The sequence below is a fragment of the Puma concolor genome, chromosome E1, assembly GCF_028749965.1.
Source record: "Puma concolor isolate L17-30 chromosome E1, mPumCon1.1.hap2, whole genome shotgun sequence".
NCBI classification, from domain to species: domain Eukaryota; kingdom Metazoa; phylum Chordata; class Mammalia; order Carnivora; family Felidae; genus Puma; species Puma concolor.
In genome coordinates, this window is record NC_141680.1 from 61,067,810 (window position 1) to 61,081,697 (window position 13,888).

A 13,888-nucleotide genomic window follows, 5' to 3' on the forward strand; every position below is an offset into this window, starting at 1 on the left:
CATAATTGTAGTATCCGAGTTAACGAAAGGCCCGGCGTGCTGGCCGGCTGAATACCCGCTAATGCCACAGCCCGCGTCTCACGCCGAGCGGCTCCGGCACCAGCTTGGAAAGCAGACCCCGGTGGGGAGGCGGGAGCGGGCGGGCAAGCACGGAATAAAGCACGCTTCTAGGAGTGACGGGGCTCCCACGCGGGACCGTATCAGCAATTAGCCAGGAGGAGGGCCGAGCAGCCCTTGGCACCTCATTTCCACAGAGACAAAGTTTCCTTGAGGAAACTGCCAGAGTCTCGGAGGCGCTGAAGTAAGACACAGAACAAATGAAGGAGGACGGCCGCTGGGCTTGGCCGGCCCCCCGCGCCTGGGCCTGGCAGCCTGCAAGGGGCTGTGTGGGCTGGAAGACAGGCGTGGGGCCCGCCGGTGTCCTTGATGCGCGTGGGCACGCGTGCATCCGTGCACACACCGGCTGTGCGTACACGCACACACGCACTCTGCCGTCAGGTCGGCGTCCGCTACTCTGACGGAACATTCCAGTCTGTGGCTCTCACGGGTGCCGGCTGCTGAGAGGACAAACAGCCTGCAAGCGTGTCACCCAGAATCAGCCCCTGGGGACCCCCGGCACACCCCCCCATCTGGGAGAAGACCCCTGGGATCCTGGGGACCCAAATGCTATGGTGCTCAGAGCACGTCAGATCCCTCAACGGCCCATCCTGGAGCCTTCAAACCCACCCCCGAGGGGGCTCCCACCATAAAGGCCCCAGCAAGCAGTCCAGCCCAGCCATCTGACTGGAGGTGACTGATTTATTCTGACCGTCCTGACTCTTAATGACACTGCTCTCCTCCAGCCGTGCATGGCTTTAATTGTCCCTCCAGCAGGGCAGGGAGGAACCGTAAATCTTTCCTCACGGCTGCTCTGAGCTCAGCGCCGCTGGACCTACCATACGACACCCCCCCCCGCCCCCCGCATCCCACCGGAGAAGCCTGCTAGCTCTGAAGGTGGAGGGGGGCAGGAGGTAGGGGGAGCAGGAGGAAGAGAAAGAGGCTATGGGGTCAGGGAGGGGGAAAGAGGGATGGGCAGAAGAACATGTAAGGCCACGTGCTCTGCCTGCGCCTAAGGGGGGGAGCACTGCAGAGGACTCACCCCGACAGCCATAAGGTGCGGTGTGCATGGGGGTGCCCCGGGCCACGCCCTCCGGCCCCAGCTCTCAGGCAGCCCGACTCCAATAAAGCGGGGCCAGAAGCTGGGGAAGTCTCCGCGTTCACACCCCTTGCTGGAAAACAGCACAGCCCTGAAAGGAACCCACTGGGGAGGGAATTCTATTTCTCTCTTCCATCCGCACTGTGTGTGCAACTGACCTTGGCCGGGGGCACAAGGGCCTCCCCATAGGAGACGAGGGCAGGCCACAGGCTCAGAGCCCCAGAGGCGGCGTGGGGACAGAAGACCTGGCCTAGGGCCCAAAGCACACTTCCTTCCCCTTCCAGCAGACTTAATTTTTCTGTAATTCTGGTGTATATTAAAGCATCTCAAGGTAGTGCACATCACAGTTATGATTATTACCTAAAGACTTCCCTTACAGCCCTCATTTTCCAGCGCTTATTACTTTCGGAAAAATTATCCTCGAGGGCCCAAATTTCCCAAGTCTGGTCTTGTGAGTTTTCGTCTTAGGATCTGAGAAAAACATATTATTGTGTCCATGACGGGGGAGAGAATACGGCGGGGGTTGGGGGGGGGGATCCTTCCTTAGCTGATCTGAATGTCGATACACAGCCAAGAAAGAATAACACGGGGTGGGGGGCAGAGACCCCGTGCTGCATTTTTAACATGTAAATACAGATACTATTGTCAATGACCTGGTTTTATTTGTACCCATCTGTTCTGTGCAGACACTTCTACTTTTAAAATGAGATTTCAACCCAAGTCGGGGGCGGGGGGGGGGGGGGCGGGGGTAGAACCCACGCAACATTCGTTTTACATGCTTAAGCACGGCCAAGTCAGGAAAGTAAATGCTGATCACTGCAACACTGTCAACGCCCATACAGCACCAGACATGTATTTTCCAACTCAAGGGAAAACTTGTAGAAAGATCCCAGCCATGGTCATGGAGTGCCGGAAGAGTCCAAAGAATAAGGATTCTAGGGGGCTCTACTTAACTGTCCTAGGAGAGGTCTGTGGCGGGAAAGAAAAATGCACTCGCTTCCAGTCACGCTGGAAAGTCGTCCCTGACACCTGCAGAAGGGCTTTCGCGGTGAGGAGCAGGGTAACGGGCCACCCCACCAAACAAAGGTCAGGTCACTGTCCAGCTTCCGTGTCCCTCCCTTCGGCCAAGAGCAGACTCGCAGTAATACGCACCCTGGCATCGGTTGACTGCGAGTGCCGCTTATAATATTACAGTGCTGAAAATATTAATTCTCACCTTGTGAGTTTTCCCCAGCTCTTCTCTTTTCTGCTAAGATTCCAAAACACTTGACTAATGTGCCCACGGATGGCACCCCTACGGGGCAGGCGGCGAGTGCTATCCAGTCCATTATGAGCAGCTCAGGGAGCGCAGCGGGGAAGTCGGTGAACCGCAGCCCCGTCCCCAGGCTGCAGGAGGCCTGTGTAAGCAGCCCCTTGGGCCCCGGCTCCGCCTCGACTGTCCCTGCGGTGGGGGCCCCAGCCATGCCTAATGGCACCACTGTGGTCCCTTCAATGAGGAAGAGTCAAGATTCCAGAAAGACAAGCACACTTTATGTTTACTGCTAATGGTTTCTGCAACACCATGTTTCGGTTTTCCCTCATCTCCACACCGAACGCAGAGATGGAAGAGAATCCCTCTGTCTGAGAGTACGTGCCACAGTGGCAACCTACAGGTTCAGAGGGCTCTGGTGGCGGGGGAGAGGCCAAGGTTCTTCTTCTTTCCCACCCCGCATGGAAACCCAGCTGGCAATGACCTAGGCCCCCCCGCCCCAGCCCAGCAATCCAAGGCCACTCCTGCAAAAGCAAAGAGCCCAGGTGCCGCACCCCCCCAACTGCGGTCCTTGAGATTGCCCCCCAGGAAGTGGAGGTGGGGGGAGGTGGCCCGAGGCAATCCACCGCCAGCAGGCGAGCCTCCCCTCTCCCAGCGCCCTGGCGACGGTGATCCCTGGGTCCACAGCCCCACCGACAGGACCTCCGCCTGGCCTGTTCCTGACGACATGAGCTGCCCGGCTCCTCCGGGGGGCCCCTCCTGGCCGCCCGAGCAAGAAGTGACCAGAGAGACGCCAAGCCTCATTTCCACCCTGGCACCTGCAACCCTACCTGGAACCATTTTAAAACCATGTCGTCTCCTCACGGCGACAGGAAACAGTGCAGTGTCCTTGACCCGGACAAGACACTCGCTCCTGTAACAGGCCGGCGGCACCAGAAAGGCCCGCGCTCGCCACCGGCTGCTGTGTGCCTACTAAGTGCCAGCTGGTTGTACGTCCCACCTCCCTGCTGCTCGGCTGAGTAAACAGGTGTGAGGACCTGCCCCACCCGCAGAGGGAAGAAGGCCGTATCCCCTCCCCACGGCACGCCGCGGTCAGCTACCCGCCCCACACTGCCCACCCCCCCCCATGCCGGCCCTGCGGGCGCTCGCGCTGACCAGCAGTGCCACTGCCTCCAGGAAGGCCTCCAGAAAGGTAACGAGCTTTGTTCACAAGTTGTGCTGCATCTGAACGTACATCTAAAAGCGTGTGTCCTGGGGGTTCGGCTGATGGGAGGAGGCAGTGATGTCCAATCTCAGGGAGTCCCTGTTAACAAGGAGACTGACGGAGGGTTCAGACTGGACCCCCGGGGAGAGGCCAGGCTGTGAGCATGAGTCAGCAGGCACTGGGGGAGCCCACGAGGAGCCAGAACAGAGGCATCCCGGTTTTCCTTTTTCTTCTCGGGCCCCAAGGCAATGGGAAACAGGGCAACCCCGTGTGCGTGGCCATGTCACGTGAACCACTGGAAAACGCCTTCACGCCTCCTGCGGCAGACAGGAGCCTACAAAGCCCTTCTTGCTACTGCCAACAGAAAAGAAAACAAACACGTGGTCGGGGAGAAGTCCCCAGCAGGAGCTTCTGTTTTCAGGTGCCCAGCAACTCCCGTGTACAGACCAGGGAGCAATGCCGGGCACCCAATCCCTAAAAGGAAACTTCCAGAAGATTCCAGAACTTAATCCAGTAGAGACACTTCTAATTTATGTTCAGTAAGGGTTTTAAACCACTGGTTTAGTGAGAAATTACGCTTTTAAACATTGTTTTGTAAGCTTCTTTATACACGTTCAGACAGCAAAAGCATGCGCACAAGCGGGAGAAGGGACAGACAGAGAGGGAGAGAGTCCCCAGCAGGCTCCATGCTGTCAGCACAGAGTCCGACGCGGGGCTCAAACTCACGAACAGTGTGATCACTACCTGAGCAGAAGTCAGACTCTTAGCCGACTAAGACACCCGGGCACCCCAAACTATTTCTACCTGTACCTGGGTGTTCGTCCCTCTTTAAATATCCAGTTGAATCCACCTTTTTAATACAAGTACATTGCGTGTTCTTTGGCTTTTCCCAGAGGCTCCTGTTTTTACACACAGAGGCTTCAGCGCTGAGAACAATGTGCTTCTCTGTGTTCTCGTTATCCTGGCCTAAAGGAAAACTATCCTGAGACATGATACCGAACCCAGGAATCCCCAGTCACCTGGAGCCCAAAGACACAAACTGCAAGGGGGTCAGGAGAAGTGCCCCAGCCCCAGAGGGTCACCCTCCCTGTCATCGTCACCTCCCAGGCTCATTTGATGTCACAGACAAGAAGCCATTGATTGGTGAGCAGGGCTGCAGTGTTCCACCTATTCACAGGTAGAGCTCCAAATGTGCCCTAGGCTTGTGCAGTGCACTACCCACACAACTGTACTGGCAGCCCCGTGAGAGGGGATCTTTTGGAGGGGACTATGTTACTTTCTGCTTCTTTGTTTTGGTGGAAGGAGAATTTTGAAGTGAAAGTAAGATGTCTCAGAGAAATAAGGGCACACAGATTCTCCTCTCTTATGTGCCAAAGATGCAAGTTATGACCTGTCTGGTCCCCCAGAAGGAACTTGATGGAACTGCGCAGGGTCTGGCCGGTAGCAGATGTCTGTCCCCAGGTAGTTCCCTCACCTGTGAGTGGGGCTGTTTTCTGAAAGGGTGCAACAGACATCCCTGAGCACCTGCCTCTTGTCCTGGTTCCCAGTCACAGTGCAGTATATACTGGACCAGAGGGTTGGCTCACTCCCCACAGCATTCAGCAGACACCTGGCAGAGACACCTGCACACACAGCACTGATGACAGGGGTGGAGGTGACACGGAGCCCGGCACGGCGAGCCACAGTGCACTCACTTCTCCCTGGCTCTATCCTTCTAGAACCTTGGGAGGAAGATCTCAGTACAGCCACTAACCAAATCAATAGGTGCTAAAAACACATACGTTCTCCCTCATTTTGTTTTCTGCTGAGAATATGCCCTGGCTTTAAATATTAAACCTTAAAAAGTAAATCTTACAACAAGAGTTGCTTTGCTCTTGAACCTCAGAGAACACCACAGCCTCTAAAGACCCCACCCCCCCCAAACATGAAGTTAATGCTACCAAGTTACAACCCACCCACCTCCAGTGAGATCAGCAGGTACCAGCCTTGAGCTACACAGAAGTGGAGACTAGACTCAAAGGAAGACGTCCCTGTCACACAGCTGAGCACATCTTTCGGCCCCCAATTTAAAATAAAATTGGGGGCGCCTGGGTGGCTCCGTTGGTTAAGCATCTGACTTCAGCTCAGGTCATGATCTCACGGTCCGTGGGTTCGAGCCCTGTGTCGGGCTCTGTGCCGACAGCTCAGACCCCGGAGCCTGCTTCGGATTCTGTGTCTCCTTCTCTCTCTGCCCTCCCTGCTCATGCCCCTCCCCCAATAAATAAACTTAAAAAATGAAATAAAATAACGTAAAATAAAAACTGACAGTGTTTCCTAGGCCCTGAGGACCCTGTCGGCTCACCATCCCTCGTCCGTCCCTCATGGTGGCCTACCCTGCTCCTGAGTGACAGCATTCGGTTCTGCTCACCTAGACAGGCAGTGCTTTCCAAAACGCAATTTGGATGCTGAGTTCCCCCCGCCCCTCACTGAAGGAAACACTTTCAAATAAAGTAACACGTTTTATGTCCTTTATTATCTCAAGTCACCTCCTAAGGCACGATTTGGTGGCGGCTCATGTGTTGAGAAGCTGCCACAGCAGAGTCGTTCACGTGGTGCACTGCTCTCTGAAATGTCTGTTTTTTAAGCCAAAGCAGTTCTTGGCGCGAGGTTGTTCATCCTTCCGTCTGTGGGTCCCCCACAAAGAACAGACCCCACCACGGACTCAATCATTACCACCATCCAGCTGCTGATTGAAAGCTGTCCTCAACTCTCACAGGTAATGCCAGGAGAAAGTCACTTATGAGTGCCTGCACCAGTCAGAAAGTACGGGGGTGGGGGGGAGAAACAAAGACGTAAAAGGGGAGGAGAGACAGACAGACAGACAGCAAGAAAAAAAGGCGGGGGAGTTGGAACCGGAACGTTATCAATAAAAGAGGCAGCGACGGTTCAGAGAGAAACCCACTTCAGAGAGGCTGCAGAAAATAAGATGTTTCGGTTGCCTGCATGTTTCACGCAGCTGTGAAAATAGTGAGCTGCTTCATAAAAGAACGTGGGGAGATATTGCAGCTGATCAAAAAGACAGAGGTGCAAATGGAATGTGTTCATAAAGCCGGCACCTTGTGCAGAAGAAAAGGGACTTAGGGAAAGGCAGGTGCCCAGGAGGGAGCATCTCTGTTCAAGGGGGAAAGTTTCAAGATGGTTTTTCCCCTTCACTTGTTTAAAAATAAAAAATTCCTCACCAAATGCCAGCTGTGTGTCAGGTTCCATTTGTCTTTATAACAGAGTATCAAGAAGGAGTGTGGAAATAAATAAATACAGAGAGATGACTGACCAAAAACTGCAGGCAGGCGGACAGCCGGGCTGGAGGAGGTGAGCCCCACGTTGCAACTGCTGAAAAATAACATTTCAGTTTCGAGCTCGGCACTGTCACTCCGTGGTCACCGAGACACCCCTGCCCCCGCACGCTCCTCCAGGCCCGTTATACCGTCCCCCCGCCGCACCCCCGACACTGCTGGGTGGGATAGGAGCTGCCTTCATTCGTACACTCCTTCGCTGCTGGGTCCACGAGCAGGCACCCAATAGCACGCGCGTAAAGGAGGAGGTGGGGATACATCAACCACGGTCAGAACCGTAACTTGTACACATCACAACTTGTACACATCACAGAATAAAGGAGCCTCGGGCCATGGTTGGGGGGGGGGGGGGTCTGGAAAGAAGTCTGCAAGGGAGAGACAGGCCTGAGCTCTATACCAGGCTGGCAAGGATCCACAACTGGGATACAATTTTTTTCTTTCTGGCTGCTGCCATATCTTGTATATCCCAGATAGCAAAGAGCTCTATCATTTCTCTCCTTTTCTCCCACAAGCCACTGGCAACGCTTCAAGTTGAGTAAGTGGCAGGAACACCACAGAAGGCCCACTCTGGAATGGCACCCAGGAGTCCTCCCACCTGCCTCCTCCCGAAATCTGCCTCTTCGCTGGCCCTGGGCTCCCCTGGCTCTGCCCGAGCCTCAGGAGCCCTCCCCTTCCCCCTAGCAGGGTGAGGGCGAGCTCCGGAGGCAGCGCCCCCAGCGGCCCCAGGACGTGTCAAGAGGCGGGAGCTCAGGAGCGCAGGCAGCGCGCCCCAGGCCCTGTCCTTGGTGCTGCCGCCAGCTGCACACCCGCTGCGCCCTAGGTAGTAGGGGGGCACCCAGGCCTCCCCGCTCCTTCCCTCCAGCTTGGCCTCTGGCCCCTGCAGAAGGTCAGTGAATACACCCAGCTCTACGCTGCTCCTGCCCGAGGGCACTGGGTGAGGGGCATTCACAATGAAGGCCCAGCACAGAGAGGCCAGGCGGGAGGTGGAGGGGCAGGAGGGGGGTACTTCCTGGACTCCCAGCTTCTCTCCCAGTGTCCTGAGACAACCCAAGGCCCAGGAGTGGACGGCGGTCTCTGTAAGCCCCAGGCCTCTGGCGGGTGGATCAGATAAATCATTTAAGTCATCTTTTTATGCAGGAAGGGAATCGCTGTTGGAAAGGGGCGCCTCGTGCCAGAAAGCCCCAACAGCTCCAACGCAAACAGCCTATACACCACTGGCAGACCACCCCCTCACACGCAGCTGCCTCACCAGGCCCAGGCCTGGGTGCACCCTGTTCGCTTCACCTCTGCTCCCTAAACCCCAGGGTTTCCCACATCACCCACGCTGTCGCCCTCCCAGAATCTCCCAGCAGGAGAACGAGGGGTTAAGCGTCGCTCCCAGGAGTGTGCCGCGAGTCGGTGCCCACGCAGGGAGGCCTCCAGTCCCTGGGGACGAACGGGGGCGGCAGCCTTGGTCCTAGGCTCTGGAGGCAGCTAAACGCTCCCTGGTGGAGGCGGAGAGAGCGGGTTCGCCTAACTGGTGCTCAGAAGGTGCCCCTCGGCCCCTGACGCTGCCCCCGAAGCCCCCACTGGGGGCACTCCCCCTACCCGCAGGCACCCTGCTTTCATCGGGCAGCGCTCTCAGCGCAACTTTTCTCCCTCTCCCTCCACAATTTTCGCTCACCTGGAGGGTCTAGTTTTAATTAGTGTAATATCCCCATTAACAACGCCGCCTAATTAAGACATCCGCCCAGATCCACTATGCACACTTAATGAGCAGGTACTGCTGTCATGTTTATACTTCTACTTATTTTTTATTTATTTACGTATTTACTTTTTGCAGGCCAATAAAACCAAAGCTGTCTTCCGACTGAAAGACCTCATTACGTTCGACCTGACTCCATGAGCCTGGTACCTGCTTGGTGCTAAGTGCCCTGGGCTCCCCGGTGGGCGCCCAGGGCGTCCCTGAGCCAAGCGGGTGTCTCAACAGGAAATTAGCAACCTGGCGCAGGCAGAGGCCCGACTTCACCCCTAGGTGAGGAGGGGACAAGGAGGTCTCTCCTGGGGGATGGTTCCTTCAGCCCCTTTCCTTTGCCTCCACTGCCGGGTGTTTCGCGCATCAGTAAGTGCGGCGCCGCTGGAGTCCTTTTTAAAAGTGGCCATTAAAAAATAAACCTAGTCCCTCGGAAAGGCTGGAAAGCTGTCACGGAGGAGTTTCTCCCCACCCCGCAGGACCCCGTGCTAGCTGGCGAGGCCGGAGTTCCAGACTCCCAGAGACACCCTCCACCCCACGTGACACTCTGGATCCCAGGGCCGCTCTGGGACGGACGGGGTCCCAACGTCCCTCCGCGCCAGGCGCTGCTCCCTCGTCCTCTCTCCGACTGGGTGAGGGCCCCTGTCAGCGCGCGTACTGCGGAGATGCCGGGGAGGCTCCGCGCCTGGCAGTGGATGCGACCTTGGGCCTCCGGCCGCGCCCGGGGCCCCGCGGAGACAACCCTCCCAAAGGGAGGAGCGCCACTGGCCCCAGAGCCGCCGGGGCAGAAAGTTTGGGCCAGGGGTTTGCCCCGCCGCCCCGGCTCCGGCTTCTCCAGCCGGGCTGTGCTGGCCCCCCCGGGGGAGCGGCCAAGGCTGGGGAGAAGCAGACTCGGTTCGGTTTGGAGCCTCCCTGACGCCTCTCGGAGACTCCGCCGGGAGCGCCCCCAGCCCGCCCCCTGGAGGGCCCGGCGCGCTGCTCGCCCCCACCCCTCCCCTCCTCCGCCTACCCTCGCGCACACAGCGCGGCGGCACGAGTCCTCTTTAGGGAGCCGTGGGAGCCCCTTCCTTCCCACAACTCCTTTGGGTCAACTCCTCCCGTGAAGCCCCCACCCCCCACCCCCTGAGGACTCGGGCTAGGCTCCCGCGGCCTGGGTGCCAGGGGGAGAAAGGGACTGCACCCCGCGGGGGTCGCTAACCCCTGCTCCCACCCGCGCGGGCTCCGGCCGCCCTCCGGGACGCGCCCCGCCGGGCCGGGATCTCCATGCGCCTGTGCCCCCCCCCCCCCCCCCCCCCCCCCCCCCCCTCCCCGCTGGGGACTTCCCCGCGCCGGGCATTGTGCCGCCGCCGCCGCCGCCGCCGCCACCACCGCCACACAGCGCGCGGGACTCCCCTGCGTCTCCATGGAGCCCGACCCCGGGGCCTTCCCATTCACAAATCCGCCCCTCCGGCCTCCGGCTGGGCCACGTGGTCCCGACCCCAGCCCGGGAGGGAGCCGGGGTGCCCAGACCCCGCGCGGAGACCCCTGACCCCGAGGGCTCCACCCCTCCCCGCGCGCCTTCGGGACGGTCCCCGGCCGCGCACTGCAGCCCCGCCTCCCTCTGCGGGGTCTCACGAGCCCCTCCCCGGGCCGCGCTCACCACCCCCCGCCTCCGCCCGGCCCCCAGCCCTCTCCACGCAAAGGTAATGACCGCCGCAGGGCGATGCGCGGGCGGCGAGGGTCGGGCTACTCACGGGCTCAGCGCTCCCCGCGGCAGGGTGACGGGGGCCCGGCGGGCCATGCCCCGGCTGCATCCCGGCCGCCGAGCGGGGGCAGCGGCGTCCCGGGGCCGCGCGGGCACCGCGAGCCGGCGGCGAGTGGCACGCGGGGCCGGGCTCGGGCGGCGGCGGCGGTGGCCGCGTCTCCTCCGACCACGCGAGCGGCTGGGGCTGGGGCTGGGGCTGGGGCTGGGGCCGGGGCCGGGGCCGGGGCCGGGGCCGGGGCCGGGGGCGGCTATCCGAAGAGGTTCCGCCGGCTCCGGAGCAGCCCCGCGGCTCGGCGCTCCGCACTCGCTCTTCTTCGCCGCCCGCCTCCTCCTCTCTCTCTCTCTCCCTCCCTCCCTCTGTACCCCTCCCTCCCTCCCTCCTCTCTCTCCTCTCGCCTCTCTCTCCTCCCCCTTTCGCTCTCCTCCCCTCTCCCCGGTTCCTCCGGCTCGCTCGGCTGGAGCGAGGAGACAGCGGGAGCACGCGGCGGCGGCGGCTCGGGCGGAGCGCGCAGCGCGCGGCGAGGGAGGGGGCTCGGGGCGGGCCGCGCGGCCGGGGACAGCAGCGGGGGCGGGGAGGCCCGACGCACCCTGGCGGCCCGCAGCGCCGGCCCCCGAGGAGCCCCCGAAAGGAAGAAGTGGGCGAGGCGCAGGGGTCCCGGGAGCCCCGAGCTGCGGGGGGTCCCCGCGAGCGCCGCCCACCGGCCCTGGCCCCGCCTTTCCTCCCTCCCCCTCTCCCCTCCCTCCTGGCGATCGCGGGGGCAGGCAGCTCCTATGAGGACCCCTGCCCTCCCACCTCCCTGGCCGTGGCCCAGAAAGGACAACACTGGGGCGCCCCAGAAATGCAACTCAGGCAGGGGGAGAGAATGCCCCCCCACCCCACCCCCCACCCCCCGCCCCACACACACGCCTCTGCCGCTGGTCTGCATTGCCTTGCCTCCTCTTCCTCTTTGCCCACAGGCCTGAAATCCCCGGCCTTGCCGCTCTCCCTGGATGGAGAGTGGAGGGGCCACGCAGGGTCACTGCTGGGGTGTTTGTCCAGACCGGCCAACCCAACCTACGTAAACATTTCTGCCCTGGCTGGAGAAGTGGGGCCGTCACTGTCACAGGTCAGCTTAGGCTGCCCCTAAAATCCGAAGAACAGGCAGTCCTGTCCCCACCCCCACCACCCCAGCCCCCTCTGCCAACCCCAGCGAAGGAGCTCTGGTTTAGGGGCTGGGAGGGGAGATGGAAAGCCAAAGCAAGGGCCAGTGGAGTGGGGATCCTGTGGGGCAGCGGGATGAGACCCTTGGGGGTCAGCAAGGGCAGCACCAAAGGCAGGTAATAGGCCCCCCACTGTTCCAAACAGGCAAACAGACCCACAGCACTGGGCAGGGCCTTGCTCTCGTTTCTAAGGGAAAAACAGATGCTGGGCCCAGAATGCCACAGGGCGGGGGGGCGGGGGGGGGGGGGAGCTATAACTTCAAAGATGTTCTCGATCTAAAAACAAACGAAAAGCCCGTCCCAGGTCGCTGTTACTTCTGGATGCTGCTTCTGGAACCATGATTCCTCCTTGCACCTGACTGTCCTGCTTCTCTGCGTGAGGAGAAAGCATGTCATGGGAATCTGGGGTTTGCTAGGAGCCCAGGAGACGCAGAGGCAGTGAAGGAGGGATGTGAACTCTGTGTTCCTGCATGGCCGGGGCTCCGAGCGGCCAGCTGCCTTCCCTGCAGGGTGAAGACAGACAGTGTCCAAGACAAGTGGCTACTGTCTACTTACAAGCTTAATGCTTTTAATTTCTGGCCCTCCAGCCTGTCTGCATCATTGATCTGTCTTGGCCAGTGGGGATCGTGCTATACAATTTCGAGTGGGCTGCTCGGCTTACAGCTAACCGCCGGATAAATGCCTTGTCCACCAGCAAGGTAGCTGCTTGGTTGACTGAACTTTCCCCGGCCCCCGTATTTAAAATGGCACATCCCTAGGGGCGCCTGGGTGGCGCAGTCGGTTAAGCGTCCGACTTCAGCCAGGTCACGATCTCGCGGTCCGGGAGTTCGAGCCCCGCGTCAGGCTCTGGGCTGATGGCTCAGAGCCTGGAGCCTGTTTCCGATTCTGTGTCTCCCTCTCTGCCCCTCCCCTGTTCATGCTCTGTCTCTCTCTGTCGCAAAAATAAATAAATGTTTTTTTTTTAAACATTTTTACATTAACATGTTTACATTTTAAACATTTTAAACATTAAACAAAAATTTTTTAAAAAAAAATTAAAAAAAAAAAATAAATAAAATAAAATAAAATAAAATGGCACATCCCTGCTCGAAAGACCTAACTGGCTCTGTCTGTCCTCTGCTGTCGGATGGTCCAGGCTTCCGTGGCCTCCAACTTGTGGCTGGGCCCACCCACTCCCCATCACACGACTGTCTCCTTACAGGCTAGGCCTCTTCCTTCACAGGCAAGGCACAGCCCCTTATAGGCCGCTCTTCCGGATCATTCCAGAAAAGCCCTCTGAAGACAGCACCAACTCTTGCTCCCAAGCTCCAGCCAGTGCTCAGCCCCTTGTGTGTGGGCCGAAGTCGGCATCTGTGGCCGCTTCGGCCACAGGACCTGCACACCGGGATCCCCCCTTGGGGACAGGCCCCAGCGAGGCTGGCCTCGAGCCCCAGGGAACAATCCTGCTGGCCGCAGCTGCCATCAAACTAGGGATCTGGCCAGAAAAGGGCATCAGGACCCATCTGTATGTCCTCTTAACAGGAGCACCTAGGAGGCTGTCCATCTTGGGATGTCATCCAAGAGGATTTTACAAACCTCTGACTTGGAGACTTTTTGTTTTTTGGGTTTTCTTAAGCAAGAACAGGGAGGAGGAACTGAGAACGGTCCTTTGCGATAATAATTAGGGACAAAACGAAAGGAGACTTACCTCTGAGACTAGAATGGCAATCCCCTGAGGAGAATGAAGCAGGGGCTCTGGGGCCAGAGAGGCATCCTGTACTCCAGAGGCGGGGAGCCCCGCTCGGCCCCCAGAGCACCCCATCCCGCAGGCAAGGCCAGGAGAGCCCCTTTCTCCTCCCGCAGGTTTTAGGGAAAACCTAAAGACATAAACTTGCTGTTTCCCGGCACAGAGCAGACCAGCCTTCCTCCAGGAAAGCCCCAGTGGACACGCCTACCCGGCCCTCAGAGCTTCCCGTGGGCTCTGCAGCCCCCTCCCCTAAATATGAGTAGACCCCCCCCCCCATTACCAGACACGGAGGAAAACCGTTCAGAGAACAGCGACCAAATAACCCAGGACGGGTGGGAGGGGGCAACTTTGAGGAAACAAAGAGGAGAAAGGATCAGAGTCGGCCACTTGAATGTCCTCAGAGGCAGCAGAGAAGACGGGCACCCACGCACCAAGAGCAGGACAGCCCTTCGAGGGAAGGCACTTAGAGAACGCCACCAGGCAAATTTCCCTAGAGAAGAGTTTCC

The 13,888-nt window shown here is 59.2% G+C and overlaps 1 protein-coding gene across 3 annotated transcripts in view; it reads right to left on the bottom strand.

Annotated features, from left to right (window-relative positions):
* Nucleotides 1-10,596, bottom strand: part of RBFOX3 (RNA binding fox-1 homolog 3) — a 417,949-nt gene extending 407,353 nt beyond the window's left edge. For all 3 annotated transcript variants that reach the window (XM_086688216.1, XM_086688217.1, XM_086688214.1), the window contains exon 1: nt 10,446-10,596. The gene's annotated coding sequence lies outside the window, so the exon portion shown is untranslated. The remainder of the gene's footprint in view (nt 1-10,445) is intronic.
* Nucleotides 10,597-13,888: the final 3,292 nt, after the last annotated feature.